Genomic DNA, 20,167 nt, shown 5'->3' with positions numbered 1-20,167 from the left:
CCCTCATGGAGTCGCAGCTCCTCCCACTCCTCCTCCTTGTGTCACCACACAGACAGCATGTGCCTAGTCCACTCACTTTCAGACAGACACTGACTCGTATGTATCAAACACTTCCCTGAATCTCTGCTGATCCCTCCCAGCAACATCCAGCTGGCTTAACTCTCTCATAACACCCTTCCCCTCACCATTCATTCTTCGTCTTCTCTTTGCATTTCCCAAACTTGGCTCAAAGCGCATCTTCTTTCATCTCTTTCTAAGAACTGATACCTCTTCCATCTTCTGTTACTGCCTTAAATAACTTGCTGTCATTGCTCCTACTATTATTTATCATTATGTTCAGCACATTGGCGGAAGAGTGCAATGAACCCAAATAAATACAAATACATAAGCTGCCCTCAGGGATTCCAAGCTCCTCCCACTCTTCCTCCCAATAGCACATACCTTATCCAATGCCTTCAAGAGACAAATACTGACTGGTGTGTCACCTACTTCCCCAAATCTCTGGTAAAGGCACTGCCGGTGTTCACCTACCCCAAATCACTGAATGTGTCACACAGCACCCCATAAGCAAAAACAACCCTAGGTCTCACTCTCTGACTTGATCCCAGTCACCCACTACCTATTCCTACCCTCCTTTGTACAATTACTCCACCTCATTCCATGTTATGAACTCTTCTCTCAATAACCTACGGCTGTCTCTAGGAATGACCTCCTGCCTCTCAAGAAGCTGCCTGAGACTGAATAGAAGCAACAACCGTATGCTCCCCTAGAAGTCACATGGTTGAACTTCAGACAAACTTCATAAAAAGATCATTCAATGTTTGTCTTGGGCAAATCACCAGAAACTCGGGTGTTCGAGTTTATCTAGGTTATCTAAGTAGCAAACCTAGCCAAAGACAATTATAAATGAGCCACGAGGATCAGAAGAGCTAGGAATGTGAGTCGTAAAAGACACCTTTCATCAATTATGTAGACAGATTCCCCTTTGTATTGTGCCAAGGATTAGTTAAATCAATAGAATTTTCAAAGTATTTGGCAAATTCTACTTGGCGGACTGTCTACAGAAGATTTTAAATGTCTCTTTTCTTCACTCAGGTGCTACTATCCCCACAGCGCTTAATGGGAGTTTATATCTCTATTTTACTCTCATTTCTATAACGTCACAAGTTTATATTTAGCCCCGAATCTCGTGCATCACACAAACCCTTTGAACTTCCAAAATCAGATTTTTGCCTGAATTGAACATTATTAAATGCCCAATTTGCTGTGAAAAATCAGCACTGTCTTGCAGATTTTGTTCCGAAGTATAACCTTCACATTTCCTCCTCGATGGAATCGTAGGTCTAGCCCTCTGCCAATTTCATTTGAACTGACCTGGTGCCCAAATGTGGCAACATTTCCAGTCAAGCAAGATCTGAACGGTAGCCATCATCCTCCCAACAACATATGACTGTCTTGTGTGGATATATAACCATTTTTACAGACTGCTTCTTTGAATGATGCAGTTTGCCAAATATTCACATTCCTTGGAAGTAATCCTACTTTATGCAATCTATTCGTCTGCTGTTCCGTTTATGACACCGTCACCCTTTAACCAAGCACCCGTTGGCCTTTGCTGATTGTAATTTCTGGGTTGATGATCTAGAGAACGGTGCAGCGTGACATGCTGACTTGGCAGTTTGTGGACTTCATCCTTTTATCTACACACACTGGATACATGATTCTGTAAAATGAATGTCTGCAGACTTTCATGCCTAAACCAAACACCTGGTTTAATCATTAATTAATTCATTTTTAAATTTCTTTCCCCCAAATACTTTTAGGAGTTCATGAAAGCACCTGTGTGAGAGTCGATAGTGTGACCTTAAAAATGGGTTACCTTAGAACATCAGTTATCGAGCCTTCTACTGTTCTCGTTTCTGACTGGGACCTGGTAACAATATTTTCTATCAACAGGAAAACGAATGGCAAAGGACAGCAGTCTTGAAATAGACCTGTAACTGGTTGAAGCAAGCCAGTCCAGGCCCAGTTTCTTTGAAAGAGTTACCACTGCAGTTCAAGCAATTTGGGGAGGAAGTGAGTGTGAGGGGAGGTGCCAGATGGTCTCCTCCACTTTTGGCAGTAACAAATTGGTACAGAAATGCAGTGAAAAAGATTTGAGCAGTCAGAATTCGACCAAAACACATAGGGCCTTGCTACAGGTGTGGCAGTATTCCAGTGGTAAATCTGCTGGAATAACACCAAACAGAATTACCGTTAATGCCACTTGGTCTGGCGGATTTACCATCAGATTACAAGTGGTGGTAGAAGGTGTTAGTCCCCATTTATTGGAGTCCATAGAACTCATGGGGATTTCGGTTGAATTACCACAGGCTGTACTTCTGCCGATTTTGCCGATTTTCGGTGGTAAAGTGGTGGATTAACCTCCAGTTTTTTGCTAGAGGTAAATCCTCCACTTCACCACTGAACATATAGTACAGTGGTGCAGTAATGCAGCAATAATGGAATTACCAATCAGTTACTCCCATTTATTACCACACCACCGTACTTGTAATGAGGCCCATCTAACCTTTTGTTTCTCCGCTCTTCTTCTTTCGCCACTGTTGAGCAGCATATTCTTCTGACTCACCTTGGCTTCGCTCTTACCCTTTCCTAGCAATTGCTCTTAGTCACTGGGTTTAGGCATATATGAGCCAGGGATTAGGGATATTGCGGGTTCCTCAGGGATCTTCCCTTTACCCACTGTTGTTCACTATCTATAAGAGACTGCTCGCTCTGTTACTCGATTGGATTCAGTTTAGGTTCTAAATGTATGCCAATAACACTGAGAGCTCCATCCACTCGGAGAGGGTTTGGGTGGATCGCCTTCTCACCCCCTTATCACCCTTCCTTGTGTCTGTTAATGGGCCCGCAGACACAGGATTTTCGTGAATGTTTAGCCCTCTTAGACGGGGCTGGTCTGTGTAAAGAAATTAGGAATTCATATCAAATGCAGTATTTCTCTCTCCAAGCAATGTAGCCCCTGGGCCAGTGCCTGCGCGTTCCAGATTTGCTCCTTGAGACGCCTGATTCACATTTTTTCTGATAAGTGTTGTCATGATGCTGATGAGGATGCCTGTGGACCCAGGGCAGCCTGAAGACTGAGGGTGTTTGAGCTTGTTGAGTGAAGTTTGACATCTTTGCTGGTGGCCAGTTACAGGAAAGCATATATGGACGTTGTAAGTAGCCTCCATGGCATTGGACAGGATGTTAAGGTGCAGCAAGGCAAGAGGATGCTGGGAGTTTCATTTTGGATATGATTATTTTAGGGGATCTCATATACAATGATAGGTGGCAGGCAATATGGAAGAGTTTTCTATGGGAAATAGTTGTTCGGCATTGAATAAAATTAAGGGTATTTTATAGGAGCATATTCGAAGCATGGGCATGTATGAAGGTGAAAGAGGGTGTTGAGGGAGCTCGTGACGGTGCCACCCTTGAGGGTCTGGGGGGCGTCAGACAGAAAGGCTGTTTGAATGGATTTGAATCACAATATGTGAACAGCACTTTCTCAAGCCCTTAGAATTCACAAATTCATGGGAAGGAAAGGTGGTAACAAGGTTGCAGGTGGGGGAGGTGAAGGGGACTAGGGTTGGTGTAAAGAGCATGAACAAGAGAGTGCCGATTGGTTACTTTCTTGACTGATTGGAATTAGAAGGGTCGTGTCTGGCTAGGGCTTTAACACATGGTCCGAGCAAAAAGGGAGCAGTTAAGTAAACAAGTCTAAGCATGAGGGTGCAGCTAGGGTGTCTGCTTTCCAATTATCAATGTTATTAAGAAAGGATCTGGTTATCTTAGGGCTTCAGTTAAGTGCTTCAGATAATCCTTTTTTGACTTTTTTAAGTCCAGAAAAAACAAACCCCAGCAGTCCTTTACTCTGAAATTATAACCATGGGAGTACTTTTATGTCTAAATAATTGGACTGACTTCCACATTTTTAGACATGGAATTTTAAGACCACCTTTTACAAAAAGTTAATTGAAGCTCTGAGTTAATAAAGAGATCAGGATGATTTGAGGGCATTGTGCTTTTAGGGTAATATCTCACTTGGAGTAAGGGTATGGAGCCACCTCAACGTGCAGGCAGACTGGCTTACTTTATCCATGATAGGTAGGGAATATTACCTGCTGGAGCTTTTCACTGTGGGTAGGATTTTACGGACACAAGGAAAGTTTGACTGTCATGAGTTTCCTTTGTTATGAACATTGTATAGATGAGGGTAGAAAGGGTTTGATTAGTTCTGATTGGACAGTCTTTTATTGCCCTGGAAATAAAAAGGGCACAGAGTGGTAGGTGGAAGCGTTTTCTGAGTCGAGAACTGCAATTGCAGGTTGCAAATGGAACTGGGCAACTGTTCTGGAATTGCAAAGTGGGCCCCAAATGTGATGGCTTCCGCTAAGGAGGATTTAGTTGAGGGGGTGGAAGTTATACAATTTTGGAAAATGTAGTGGGTTAGCATTTAAAGCACTGAGCTAAATTAGCAGTTCAGATAATTGGACACCAAACTTTTCCATTCCACAAGAAATGGCAAGGTGGATCCTCTTTTTCAGTTCTGGCTACAAAACTGTAGCACACCCTACCCAAACCTCTCCACCTGGAAGTGAAACACCTGACCTTCAGGAAACAGCTCAAGACTTGGCATTACAGCCAACCACTTTGAAAGAAATGAAAAATAATAGCCACCGTCCTATAAACTGTGCACCAGAAATTTGAGCTAATTTATGGACAAGCAATTTTAGAAACTCTTGGCACAACCATTTGCGGGAAAGCAATTTGATTTATGGCATAACACTGTTCAGCACCTTAATCTCAGTGAAATCGGCAATTTTCTACAACCAAGAGCCGGGAAGCTACAACACATTCCCTCCCCCATCCCATAACGAATTCCTCATTACTAAAATTGTGCACCATAGATAGTGTACTTAACCAATTCTGATCCAATCCATTTTCTATCAACAACCATGCTGTCAGTTTTGCACTCCACAATCCGGAGGCTGTCCATATGATATGATAGGATATGATAAGTCATTTCTAACGCGCCTGTACACAAGTGTTTCTAGGTGCAACAAGACAAGGGAGGGAGACAGTGGGAGGACAGGACAAACAATCTTACTAGGCCTTGTGTCATTCAGATTTTGCAAGTGCGACAATGCAAATTGCAGGGGGAAGGTAGAGGGGGAGTGACAGGGAGAGGGAGGGGGAAGTGCAAGCAGGGCATCATTGCTCTGAGTAAGTGCAGCCAGGGCAGCGCAGCTCTGGGTAAATGCAAGGAGGCAGGGGGCTGTAGGGGCTGCAGATACAGGCCTTAAGTGGGCGGTGGACCCGGAGGCAGTGCAGGGGAGACTGATCATGGAGGAGCATGGTACCGAGTGACACTCTGAGGGTACCACGCAACCAGTCGGCGCAGCAGACAGGTAAGTCAGCAGGGGAGGGAGAGAGAGAAAGCAGAGGAGAAAAGGAAGGTCTTGAACGGCTTCCGGAACTTGCGGTGGTCCGACTCAAGTTTGAGAGGGGCAGTGAGGCCATTTCAGAGGGAGGCAACTGCAGAGGAGAGAGGTCTACCTCCGACTCTCTGTCTGGAGAAGCGCCTGACCTTCAGAGAGTTGGAGGTAACTAAACAAAGGGCTCGAGAAAGAAGGTATTTTGGAAGAGAGAGTTGGATGTAGTGCGGGCCCCAGCCACAGAAAGCTTTGTGGACGATGCAAAGGGTCTGGAACTTGATATGTGCAGCCACCGGGCGCCAGTGGAGAGATTTCAGGGCTGGAGAGATCCGGTCCCTGGGCTTGAGGCCAAGGACAAGTCTTGCAGTCCTGTTCTGGATTAGTTGCAGAGGGCGGAGAGTAGAGGAAGGCAGATTGAGAAAGAGGCTGTTGCAGTAGTCCAGCCTCGAGAAAACCAGGGCTCTGGAGACAGTGAGCTTCTGGGGGAAAGTGAGAAAAGGAGGATCACCTCTGGGTAGGTGCAGCTGTTAGTGGGCCTTCTTGTTAAGGTCTGTGATGTGAGGAGAGAAGGAGAGAGTAGAGTCGAAGATGACACCAAGGATTTTTGCCTCACAGGAAGGCGAAGGTAGAAGACCCAAGGAGGGCAGCCAGAGTGAGAGAGGGAAAGCAGGAGCAGGGGTCCCAATGAGAAGGATCTCCGTTTTACTGCCATTAAGGCAGAGATCGTTGGAGGCGCACCAATCCTGAATCGCGGATAGAAAGTCAGGAATGAGCGAGAGAGGAGAGGAGGCTGAGTGTCATCCGCATAACACTGAAAGTTAGAGAAGGTGGAGATCAGGTGGGCCAAAGGGGCCAAGTAGACATTGAAAAACAAGGGTGAGAGGATAGAGCGCTGAGGAACACCACATGCGGACAGAGAGCTGGTGGTGAGAAAGGGCCCAAGTTGGGCCTGGGAGGGTCAGTCTAGGAGGAACGAGGTCAGCCACTCCAGGGTGATCTGTGATGCCTAGGTTCTCCTGGAGTAGATTGATCAGGATGGCGTGATTGATATGGCTAACCTGCCTTGTCCATATCAACCACAAACATCCATATCAACGCCAATGGTTTCTGTATCTGTCTTCCCGCTATCTGACTAACACACCCTGCCCTCCTTTCTTACAGAGCCATGCGCAGTGAGGCCAACATTATTGGCAGAAGGGGGCACTACATTACTTAACATTTCATTTAACATAGTGCCTACGCTTGGAAGCGCTTTATTGCCCAAGAAATAGTTGGCTACATCCACCCAGCTACAACATAAGTTTAAATAACACAAAATCCGGTCGTCCTACATTGCACAGTATAGTACGCACTTGCAGCTGAATCTGATAATGCAAACTTATACAAACGTCCTGAAAGCAGACACCCGAGAGGCCAAAGATATTACATGCATGCTGCTGGATTAATTTTCATTATATAAACCTGACAGAGGTAACTAAGAAAGAATGCCTCCCCTCCCCCATTTTGCTGGCACGGCTGCGCGATCAAGTAGCAAGTGACTTAAGATGGATGCGTACAGTGCGCAGGCAGCTGCCAGAGTGGAAGTGAAAATAAACCGGTGAAAGGAAACTGCCCAGTTCACGCAGAGGGCAATAGCGAGGCAGTGCAGCTCGCCCGTGACACTTCTGGATGCATACGCTGAAAGATTTACCCCTGGCTGGCCTCGCGCTACAAATCTCCCGGCAATTCATTTAGGAGAAATGCCTCTTGCAGCATTTCACTCCAATTTTAACGCTCTTTTGTTTTTACTTTCGGTACTCGGCGGGTTCAATCCTGTGTCAAATTAACTAGTTCGTGGCAGGAAGCCGGCTTCCCGTCACCGACGCAGAACGCGTTTCTCCTCGCGGAAAGGGAAACACAATGAAAACAGTGTTACTTACGGTGGGTTTCTCCGTCCCCTTTAGCCAATGGTTCGGGTTTAAACCATCGGATGCCTTGGGTGGCAAGATAATGCCCAGTGATTGGCGTACGGCGTGTAATGACATCCCCCGTCCATGTTATCTTCCTCTATAGGTTATGAAAAAGACCACCTTCCGTCTTTTCATATTATCCAAGTACACGGGGTAAGGTAACCTAAAGCCAGGGGTTTCGGGTAGTTCCAGTTCGCTCGTTATTATTGCTCCCGCCCAGCTGTGCACTGAAGTGCTGCTGTCAGCCCGGCGCGTCACGCTTCGGGTGGGTGCAAATGGACGCTCACAGTGCGGGAGGGGGGCGGGTCTGGGCCACTTTATCTTCACTGACCTATATAGCAGGTCAGGAGTCCAACGAACGTGTGCTGTGGCAATTCATCTTTCATGTGTTTTTCGTCAGGGTTGTCTCATGTTTTGCATTTTTCTTTACTCATGCACTTGCCATTGCGGGGTCATTACATCTGTGTGAGAGGTGGGGGCGGACCAGTTTAGGCCAATATCATAATTTTTGCTAACATCTCATCCAGCAAAATTGATTTACTAGATGAAAAAGTTTGAAAATGCTTGCCTCCTGCTGAATTTCGGTTTTGAGAAAACATACTTCAGTGAACCACTAGTTTTATACATAGTTGAAATATTATACCTTGAAAGGGTGTGGATGTACAGCAATAAAGACTGCCCTAGCAGAATTTTCACAAGAAAGCTCTGCTGTTTTCATATTGTCAGGGCTGGTTCTAGGGCTGGGGTAAGGCTATGTGGCTTCCTAGGGTGTGACATGCAAGCCAATGCCAGGATGCCTGTACAAGCATCAAACTGTGCCGCAATCAGAAGTAGAAGTGAAACAAAAAAGTAGTAGAAGCATAAGCCCAATGTAGAAGGGTGGGTGGAGAAGCATGTGCCACACTTGTGTTACATGCTTGGGTGGGGGGACAATGTAAATAGGCATCAAGATGCAAGATTGGGAAAAAGAAGGGGTCCTCCAGGTTTGCGTTTCATTTTGTACTCTCCGAGTCAACTAGATTTATTTAAGATGTAAATGCTAGGAAGCCACTTGGATGGTTTCTGCCTGCAATTTTTAGAATTTCTACAAAAGTGTAATTGGGGTGAACATGAAAGCCACATTTTCAATTTCCGTTGGTCACCTACATAAGCAAACGTTGTGCTGTACTAGAAGTACAGAAACTATCTGATAGCTAACCTGTGTAAAGCACTTCAGATGATAGAATCATGATGGTCAGAAAACCAAAAGCCCAAAAATAAACAAATAAAATAGAACATTTTATTAACTCACAAAATAATAGCACAACAGAGCTTAAGAAGCTGCAGTGTGGCCCATTAGCTCCCCCAGGCCATCGTGGCTAGAAGCCGTGGTCTTATGGAGATGCAAAGAGGATAAGCCAGGTTTCTCATCTCTGGGTCTGTTGGTGTTTCGATGAAAGTTTGGACATTCCCTCTATGAAATGAGTCCTAATTCAAGGTTTCATTTAGGGCGCGTATGCATGATATGCCACAGTAACCCTTGTCTTCTCAGGGTTGGGCTGTCCCAGTCTCCTTTCACAGAAGCTGTGACTCACTGAGTTGGTGACAGACATTACTAACACTGGTCAATTTCTGACATTTGTGGGTACCACAGCTTCAGGACCATATCCTGCTTAGCCAATTTCAGAATGGTCCATCAGTGACATTCAGTGTTATAAGGGTCTAGTCTACAGTTGAGTATTTGGCTTTGAAGGCACCCCCATGATACTGAGCGCTAAATATTTAACATCAGCAGTATCTGAGGGACTTTGGACAACCATAGTCACAACTCCAGAATAATAAAAAACTCTTCCTTACTAAACATGATTTACCTCTACCTGTACAACAAATATTTATTTTCACAGAAGATAAGGGGACTCATTCCGAGTTTGGTGGTAGTTTGGAAAAAATTACCACCAAACTACTGCCAAACAGAATCACTGTTACCACCACTTGGTCCCTTGGGTTTACCACAGGATTACAATTGGCTGCAGGCAGTGTAAATTCCCATTTTTAAAAGTCATTGGACTCTATGGGATTTTGGGGCAATTACCGCTGGTGGTAATTCTTCCAATTTTGCAGATTTTTCAGCAGAAAAGTAGAGGTAACTCCTCCACTTCATGGCAAAACTCAGAGTTTGGCAGAGCAGGAAAAGTGGAGGTAACGGAATTACCACCACTTTTTTACAACTCAGGTACACTCCGAATGAGGCCCAACGTCTTGTTGTATTACATATTTTTGTGAAGAATCTATTATTGCATGTTATATGTGGTTATGCTTTATCAGAAACACCCCTCTGCCAACCTAAGAGTTTATTTGCCGCACCCACCACTTGGTGGGCTATGAAAAGCTTGCTGGAATCCTTTTTGCTTCGCTGTGGGTCAGTCTCCCTAACCCCTGAACACAGGGGAAACCTCATTAGGACCCAGGCGGTAAGGGGTTTATGGCGGCGTAAACAGCGCCGACCCTTACCGCCTGATTCCGAAGTCCCTTAGCGCCATGGAGGTTTTAACACCTGCTTTTAGCAGGTGTTAAAATCCATGGCGCTAAGGGACCTTGTTGTTAATTACGCCACCGTAATTTACGGTGGCGTAATTAACGCCTTCCCCACTCCCATTATGCCCTATGGGGCAAAAATGGGAATGGGGAAGGGTAAATGGGTTAATGGGGACTTACCGCCCCACTCACCTCGGAATGGGGCGGTAAGTCCGCCAAACACCATGGCGTAAACGTAGTTTACGCCATGGTGGTAAAGGTACGACCCAGGCGGTAACTTACCGCCTGGGTCGTAATGAGGCCCAAGATGTCCTAACAGTTGGAGATAGCAAAGCTGTTGACAATGTAAAAGGGGAGTAATGTGGAAGGATATGCAAAAAAAATGCATAAGTGGGCCTTGTGTGCAAGAATGAAACCAGTCCTGCCCTCAAACGTCATAAAAATTAACCTGCTCATTTCCAGCCTTCCTTCCCTATCGGAAGTGGAGCAATATAGCTTGTCAATGCTAAAAACGTTACTTATGAGGCGATATTTAACAAGGCGGCAGGCCAACCCTGTTGGTAACGGCCCGCCGCCCAAGTTAAGGGTACAAGCACAGCAAGGGACCCTTAATATGGGGAGCAGTGCAGTTACCGGCAGAGTTTGCCCGCCCCTGTGTTTCTTTTTTTTTAAATAACAAAAAGAAAGTTACCTTGCCAGCCGTGCCCAGCGCTGTGCAGTGCGAGTGTCCTGGAAGTCTGTTTTCACTGTTGATGACCGTGATGTCATCAACATGAAAATGGACCAAGGTAAGATTATAAAAAATAAAAAAAAAGACACCTTTAGCACCCATGTAGGAAACTACACGGGTGCTAAGGTGAATGGGGAGTCGGGAAGGGAAAGAAAGGTGCGCTGGCTTCCCAAGCTGGCTTGGAACGTGGGCTTGTACTATCTCTTATAATATGTACTCTCTTATAATGTGTATATGCTCATGGGCTTTGCAACGGAAGCGTGCCTAGTTAGGCTGGTCATGACTTCCCACATCCACTGAATTTCAAGAGTTGTGTGTTGCATCTGCGCAACTTTACTAAGTTTTTTCAGTGAATTTCAAAGGTTTTGTTATACCATAGATTATTCAAAGCCACTAGCCATGGCCGGTGGCCTTCCGCCGTGGCCACTGTGCATGTTGCACCAAAAGAATTTCTTTACGGCCCACTAGCCATGGCCTTCAGTCATGACCAGTGGATGACAGTGGCCACTCTACATGTTCCACCTATAGGATTCCTTGGGTCCCACTAGCCATGGCCTTCAACCATAGGTTTCTTTGGGGCCCTCTAGCCATGGCCACTGGCCCCATGTTGCACCAATGTGTTTCTTTACGGCCCACTAGCCATGGCTTTCAGCCGTGTCCACTCTGCATGTTGCACCAATAGGATTTCTTTAGGACCCACTAGCAATGGCCTTCAGGCATGGACAGTGGCTATGCCCATCCACCTATATGTTTCCTTGGGGCCCACTAGCCATGGTCAATGGCACAAACACCCATTTCCCCCTGCCTAGTAGATGATCACAATAGATGTCCTCCCATTTATTTTTTGCCCCGGTTTCCCTCACCCTTATAATTATCACTGTAATTACAGTGATAATCCACTCCTAGTATCTTTCCTCCAGTTACCTGAGTGCGCGATATTGTATTGGATGTAGCCGGTTCACCTGTAACCCTTCGAACCACCTACGCCGCTATATGCTTTCTCTCCTCTTTAACCAGTAATTTATGTACTTGTATTTGTTCGGTACCAGGTTCTCCTGTAACCTCACGAACCTCAGACATGCTATCATTCCATTGCAACTAAGTAAGCCTCCTTGTAACAGCGCCGCGATGCCTAAGGGCTGCTTTTGCGCTTTATAAGTGTAAAAACAAACAAACAAATATACATTACAGCCCGTGTTGCAAGCATCCCGATTGGCTAGCGCCGCCATCAGGGTGCTAATGGACAATAAGAGCTGTAGCAGTTCTTGTGTTAAGGTAGACAAGGTATGTTTATGTACTGAAATACAAATGTACAATAAATGCAGCAGTTCTGGGGTTAAAATGGATGCGATGTAGCAGAAATATAGATGTTGGAGGGTTAAAGTAGATAAAATTAACTCTGCCATCCTCATTCTAGATAACATGGTATTAGACACTATTTAGGCATAGCACCTTTGCATATTTCCTGATTCTACATATTCTCCGAAACGCAGTGGGACCACTTGCAGATATACTGCAGATATACTGTGCATATGAGCATACACCATATAAAAGCATAGACACAATTGTATTATAAAAGGCAATGCACAGCAATTCAGAATGCATAAGAATCTTTCATAAAATCATGCAGCTTGTGCTCAGACATTCTCCACCAAATATGCAAGGCAGAAACTCACAATTAGCTTTAGAGGTGGGGAGGAGTGATATTGGTTCACAGCATTGTATATTCCACATTAACCCTGTGCTCATCTTCAGGAATTGGAATACACACATAGGGAATATGAGGACCTTCGGCATGAGTGTGGTAACATATGGCCACAGCCAAAAATCATGCCGTTTTTCTGCATGCATGCAGTTACTCCCCACATTTCCTCTGTGGTCTGTTAATACTCTCTGCAAGGCCTGGGAATTAGTCCAACCTCTGGGTGCTGCAACTGGTTTGAATGTTTCCCTGGGCTGATCTTTATTACTCAGAAGAAGGGTGTTAAATGGGTACTGTGACAAAGTCCCTTCCCTTAGTGCTACGGTCACAAATGGGGGAGGGGCACCACAAACCAGGTGATGATGGACTTGAGTGTGGCGCAGAATGGAGCCCCTATCTAACCCCACAATGCCATGAGAGGGAGGCATGGGCTCGTCACTTTGCCATCTTAGATGCTCCAACCCCTTAATGGAATACATTGGGAGCAGCGATTCCACAAAGCCGGCCGCACCTGTACTCCCACCTCCCCTCAAATAGGTAAAGGAACCATATATAAAACTGCAGGGGGAAGAGCAGAAACTAAACGAGGAGACCGAAAGCCAGCAATCCACCAGTCATCTTCCAAGGGCTCCACACTCACACAGCTAAGACAGATTGGGCTAAGGAATTCCACCCTGGGGTTAGGGCCAGGGTGTGGCAGGAAGAGAATGGACCAGCAAGTGGTGGGGCGAGCCAACCTTAAGTGCCACATCAGGGCGGCAAGCCATCCTCAGGAGGACCCATTATCACCTTCCTATCCAAGCTACCAAACGAAACACACCTGAGTTCCCTTACACCAGAGAGTGGCTGGAAGGGGTGGCCAAAGCCCTTAAAAACATAACCTGTGGCAGAAGGGTGTGGGAGTTAGGAGGAAAAGTCCACTGAGAGCCAGCTGGAGAGTCGATACTTGAGATGGGTTCTATGTGATTACAGCGCATACATAACAGAGAATGCTTTTTCAGCAAAACAATAACAGTGAACAAATATCTAATTTTATTGGGGGGTCTCCCCCGTTTCTCTATGTGCTTAAACCAACCCCAACGCCATTCCCACCAGTGTTACCCCCTTACCCCTTGCCAGATCTATTTTTAAAAGGTTTCAACGTTTTTGATTTGTTTCTGTTTCTCCTTTGTAGCATTCTCTGTAATTGTATTCTCTATTATCACTGGATACCCATGAGCTGCACTCTAACATGCCTATTTATGTAGAACTGAGCAAAATGACTTGCTCGTACACCCAATGTACAGCCTTATGTGCAAATGAAGTCCATCTGGGAAATAACGTGGATCAGCATTTGTCATCACCGCTACAAAAATACATTTTATGCAAAGAGTTTTGCAACAGGTCCACTGACAGTTTCTCCAGTTTGTTATTTAAAAAACATAATTGAAAATGGCTAAGGTAGACCTTTTTGTCATGAAATAATTCACCAAACACTGGGTTGGTGCATGGATGGGTTACTACTTGTTCATTTGTGGCCACTATGTCGTAGGGTGCTGAAGGTACGCATAGCCACAAGTGCATTAGCTTGTCTCGTGAAATATTTCAGAGTGATTGTATGGGCAAGTGCCAGCATGTCGCAGCGTGTCGTCATGTTTGTGAGGGTTTGTTGTGTGTGTTGGTTCTATTCGTGTGGACATAGTTGTGCCATCATTTCTGGGAAATCATACCCGACCAGCCAGTTCAGCCCGGCCCACAGGGGTTTAATGCCATCAGTATGGGAAGAGAGGAAGCTTTAGCTGTAGAGGTAAACATGTTTATCTGACACTAGAACCTCAGTGAGTCAATTGGTAAGATTCCAAACTGGCATTGCCAGGAATAGACCCGTCAATCTCCTTAGAATGCCACATTTATTTATTTCAGGATCTAAGAATGAGCGCAAACCTTACTCTTCAACAATAGGCATACATTTTTGTACTTAGTGGATTAAGTGCAACCTGCACACATGTTCCATTTCTTAATAACATTTTTGTGCATAATACTATGTGTGTGGCATGTAATGCTGTCAAGCAAATGTAAAAGACTCTGGGCCTGATTAACAAAAACTTTTACAATGGCGCATTCCCATTGAAAGATGCTTTGTAAATCAGGCCCCTTGTCTCTGCTTTATATTTCTATTAAACAATGTAAATAATAGTTTTTATTATAATACAAATAATATAAACATTCTTCATTTCGAATCATGACAGTTGATTAGGCTCCAAGGCCGGATTCATTGAGCGTGCATCGGTCTCATAACAATTGTATCTAACTATTTGCTTAGCACACAACTGTCATCTATCATATATGTTTACATCATCAACATAGGCTTTACATGTTCCTCTTATCATTAAACAAAGAATAAATAGGTTTTATGAATTGCAAACAGATCCTCTATTGGTCGACTGCGTCTCTGAATGAAAATATGTTTGCATAGGCCTATCTGTAAATTTCTATATATAATTGGCTAAAAGAAAGTTGAGTTAATATCTACCAAAGTCAGAAATGAGCAGGTGCGAATTACATTCACTTTGCTAATACTTATTCATAGGTACATATAATGAAACTGATTGCCTTCATCATATTTCAATCTTAGTCTCAATCGCATCAGCATGACATATTGCATAGCAACATTTTTATGCTCACAATTTCCTGCAGGAAGGTTTCTAGTGGAGCGTGTTTAATCAGCCCAAAATAGTTAGTACCAGATATACCCTTTAAATATGCATCCATCCTAAAAATGATATATGCTGGGTAAGCAGTGTCTGATGTAAAAAGTATTTTCTTATTCATAGCTGACAAAATAAAAATTCAAAAGGATATGCATCCTTGCAAACTTGGGTGGGTTTCCCCTCAGCTGATACAAGGTTCTTTCTGCTCACAGATACATTAAGATAGGTTCTGTCTTAATCCAGCAACATAGCTTCCCTCCTTCTACAAATAAAAATCCCAATTTATATAAACCCTCAATAGAGTTTGTCCAGTCAACTGTTGGCTGTGGACCAATTATTGGGCTGGAATATAGCTGCAGTTTGGCTCAGACCAATCAGTAATCGCATTCTTTATTATGCTCCTAATTAGAATGCAGCAGTAAAGCATAATGCTGCTTCAGTCAACCCTCTGGCATTGACCAAAATGAAGAATCATTATTACAACATTAGGCATAGGGAGCCAGCAGTGGTGTTTCTGTCATCTCAATGAGAGACACCCCTTCCCCATTGATAAAAGGGCTCAAACGGCAAGGTGCCTTTCAAACAACAAAACTAATGTCTTTCTACGACGAATCAATGAATAGATGAAGTATTTTTCTGTTTTGGCATTCTAATGCAGTGAATCCTAAAGATGAATGTGGAAAGGACTCCTTCGTTGTATTGTGATAATTTTGGACCAACATTTCAAAATGACTTGCAGTTCCCGTTTGTTTTGATTAACCGATAGCAAGCATGGAGGTGACTGTGCTTGGATTCTAGCTTTCCAAATTGCACCTACATAATTCTAAAGCAACATTACATACACTTGTCAATGTTACAACTTCACCAGCATAGTGCTTAGACATTCAACATGTAGGTGCTTGAATTCCAAAGCAGTCTAGCACAAATGTAATACATGATCATATGGTGCTCTGGAAGCACATCATGTAGGGATTGAATTCTAATGCAATCTAGTACACACACAATATACCTTTCTTTGCTACACAATTGCCTAGTGCTTTGGAAGCACAATTTACAGGTGCTTTTGAACACAGCTTTGTGTGATAAGTCAAATGTATTTGTATTTGTACTTACACATTCATAAAATAACCTCTTAGAATGTATAACAGAATGGGGTGCTTAGGGGCTGCTCTGCTCCAATCACAGTACTATTATTAATTGGCAAAATGTATGACAGTGGTTTATTATGGCCCATCATGCATTAAGCCTGCAGACCTATAACAGGATTATCTCGAAACATAGCTTTACAGCAATGATTTCAGGTAGGAAGACACAACTGTATGTGCTATGGTTACATAGTTGTTGGGCCTTGGGCAGAATTTGAGTGAACATGGCTTTCAGCATGGTGCACAGTTTACTTGGAACAGTGATGGCTTTGGTGGGTTCCAGTGGTATTTCTGTTAGTTTATGATGTTTTGCACTGACACTTTGGGATCCTGTGAGTGTAGACAAGATAGAACCATATTGTGAATGTGGCTGTGCCACCATTACATTGTGCCCCACTATTGCCATACACCATACGTCCCATCTTGAATACCCCTTCAAGTTTGACACATCTACTTCATAGCTTCTGGAAAGCCTTTGGTTGCACAATGGATGACCTGTGGCCTCCTGCACTGTACCACCAAGTATCTCTTGAATTACCTTTCCCAGAAAGGCACATATCTTGCAAAAGCACCTGCATCTTTGGTGGGCCTCTTGTTTACAAGCCCCTTCAAACTATGGCCAAGCCAATGCCCTTCTTTGTGTGGATGCTCCAGCGAATTCTGTGCTTTTCGGAGGCGTTCTGATCTCTACATCTAGGGACTCAGTTACACAACTGGTTACATTTCAGAGTTCCATGGCTGAAACTCTGGCCATCTTCTCTGCATCCCGATCACATCACAGAGGAAAGACCAAAAATCAATTCAATGTACACAGCCTCCAGGGCCCCCATTGGTTTTTCATACACTTGAGACTAAACTAAGTTCACCCCCGTTTCCCAATAGGAACAAGTGTTTGTGTGTGTGCATCATACTATTATTATTCCTGAATCCAGAAAAGCCCCCGCTTTCCTGCAGAGGACCCTAGGCTTAATTGCTTTTTATTTTTTTGATTAAAAATGATATGTTTGATAAAACAAACTTTTCATCATAACGTTCATTAGTCAAAAGAAAGAACAAAAGAAAAAATGTTATGCTTGTGTTTCCAACTCATGAAAATTATTGTCCTTGTGAATTGTAATCCAGAATTTAATTACTGTTAGGATCAAATGTTTATCATGGCCTTTTAGAAGGTGGTGCCATCGCTCTTGAGTGGTCATTTGTTTCATGGAGACTCGAAAAAAGTCTTTGTACAGGTTTCTTTTGTCCATCAGGGCAGGGCATATCATGATTACATGGAAAAGAGACTCTTTGGTATTCGCGATCTTGCAGAATCGACAATCAGCAGACATTATATTTGGATGTTTTATCATGTTCAGATATTCGCGGGTCGGCAGAATATTTAAACGGAATCGTAAAAAGAGGTCGCGAATAAGTCGATCTGGGAGGCATGCTAGGTAGGTTGGAAGTTCATGGAGAGCTCTTGATTCAATTGCAATTTCAGGAAACGTTTATATTCTGTTTGCATAGCAGTTGTTCTTATCCAATCGTTTCTCTGGATTTTTCGCTTTGCATATTGTGGTCTGTGTATTAGCATGTCTTCGGTGATTTCTTCATCTTTCATTCGTTTCCTTATTTCACTAGACCAATGGTGCAGAGCTGTCACATGTAAAGCATTATTTTTTTCCTTTAGGTTTTCTAGAGATGGCTGATAATTTTTCAAAAGAGATCCATTTGTTTCCAGGCAATCAATGATTCTAGTGATTGGAGAGCCAGTTCAAATCGAATTCTCAGCATCGCAAAACTTTTAGGTAGGGCCAGAGTTTTCCTCCAAAAGATGGCCTCATAAAGATGCCATTTCATTGTTTGTTGGTTAATCAAAGTTTCACCTGCGTAAATCAAGATTGGGGCTACTTTCTGTTTATATAGTGCAATTGTCGGTTTTATAGAGTAAGTCCCAAATTTACAATGAAAGAAACGACCTTGGCGGGCTAGAGATGTTGCTTTCCTTTCAATATGGTCTTTCCATTCTTGTTCTGTTGAAGATGAATTTATTATGGCACCTAAATATTTGGTTGTCGTTATTGCTTCAATCTCTTGGCATTCAAAATTTAATTTTTGAGTTGGCCAGATCTTAGATTTTTGAGTTGATAGCATCATGAGTTTTGTTTTAATAGTATTGATGATCAGCTTGTTTTCTTTCATAAAGATTGCCACCTTATCGAGAGTTTTTTGCAATCCGAACACTGTTTTATCCATGACTATGATGTCATCAGCATAGATTAAAGTTGGTACTGGTTCGTTGTTAATCTTAGGGGGGTTCGAAAGTGGATCTTGAATTGCTTTGGCAAAATCAAATGTGTATAGATTATATAAGCAAGCAGCAAGAGGGCACCCTTGCTTCAATCCATTCCAAGTAGTAATTGGTTTAGTCACTACACCATCTTTAGTTAGTCTAACTTGGATGGAAGTATTGGAGTATAGTTGTTTTATTGGATTTAGAATGGATTGCGGGCAGCCCCAAGATGTTAGTTTATCCGAAAGCTTTAGTCTGTTTACCGAATCAAATGCCATTTTTAAGTCAATGAAGACAGCCTAAACCTGTTGTTTCTTGTGGGTGGCTTCATATTTGATCAAACTCAATAGCAATAAGTGAACATTTGTTCCTATTTTACCTACGAATCCAGTTTGTCTTTTTTGTGTTTTCCATTTGCCTCTGCCCATTTCTTGAGTTTTTCTTTTTTTTATTTAAAAACAATTTTATTAATTTTATTTCAACAAACAATACAAACCAAACTTACAGTGCAAATGATAATTGAATATACATTGCTGCATCCAAGTCCACTGTTTCTCTCATTCCCAACCCCCCCGCCAAGCCTGCTCCCCCTCATTTTCCGTTGCTACATCCTGCAGTAGGGATTCCTCTCCAGCGATACTTGTTGGATCCCGGTCGCCTGACTCTTCATGTGTGGGCCCAAATAGTTCAGCTATCAGTTGCCTCCAACCTAGCAAGGTTCCAGCCTCTCCCCCCTGACCATTGCACGCTTCCTGCGACACCGTAGTTTCTGCCTCTGCCCATTTTTGTAGATCTTTCCACCATGTCTCCAGTCTTGGTCTATAACATGCCTTCCACCCCATGGCAATTCTTCTCTTTGCTAGAACATACGCTAGATCTTTCAGTTTACTCAAATGCTTAAGTTTACGTGGTCTAGGAAACCCTCCTATCAGGCAAGCCCATACTGTATCCACCCCTATTTTGATCCCTTTTTCTTCCATCTTTTGTGCTATTTCTCCCCAAAATCTCTATATTATTGGATGTGACCAAAACATGTGCACCATTCCAGCGTTTTCTTCATTACATTTGGGGCATGATTGACGTCCTGCGTTTTTTAATTTGGCTATCCTTTGGGGTGTCATATACGCCCTGTGAGTTATATATAATTGTATCTGTTGTAATCTGGCGTTTCTTGACACTTTTATGATATCCTTGAGCTTGCTCCCACATCCCATCACTCACCGGGGCCCCTACTTCTTCTTCCCAGTCCAGTCTAAGTTGCACCACCTCCTTCCCCACTTTGGTCATTATCATCTCATATAATCTTGATGTTTCATGTCCTCCCTCTGCTATGTCATATATCGTGTCTATGGTGGCGTCCGGTTCATCTGCTAGTAGTACTTCGGACCAGGTCTCTTTAATTCGCTGCACCACCCCATGATATGCGATATACTGCCCCGCATGTAACCCTGTTTCCTCCACCAGCCCCTCAAAACCCTGTATATTCCCCTCCTGCCACACATCGCCCATTGTGGCTATCCCAACCGGTTCCCAGTGCTTCCTAATCATTAGTCTTAGTTGCTTTTCTTTTCCCGCCACAGCGAAGAATGGGATCTGCGGGGAGCAAGGGGATGGATTCTCCATTAACCGACAGGCTCTCCGCCATATCTCCCATCCGAGCATCATCATCCTCGGGCGTCCTTCCA

The 20,167-nt window shown here is 43.7% G+C and overlaps 1 long non-coding RNA gene across 1 annotated transcript in view; it reads right to left on the bottom strand.

Moving 5' to 3' along the window:
- The window catches only part of LOC138472937 (uncharacterized), a 46,038-nt gene extending 38,362 nt beyond the window's left edge, over window positions 1-7,676 (bottom strand). Inside the window, exon 1 of the long non-coding RNA XR_011268695.1 lies at window positions 7,400-7,676. This is a non-coding gene — a long non-coding RNA (uncharacterized lncRNA). The remainder of the gene's footprint in view (window positions 1-7,399) is intronic.
- Between the last annotated feature and the right edge of the window lie 12,491 nt (window positions 7,677-20,167).

This window comes from Ambystoma mexicanum, chromosome 8, assembly GCF_040938575.1.
Source record: "Ambystoma mexicanum isolate Mex_15411 chromosome 8, UKY_AmexF1_1, whole genome shotgun sequence".
NCBI lineage: Eukaryota > Metazoa > Chordata > Amphibia > Caudata > Ambystomatidae > Ambystoma > Ambystoma mexicanum.
The sequence above is the reverse complement of the archived record's forward strand: the minus strand, read 5'-3'. Positions and strand labels throughout refer to the sequence as shown.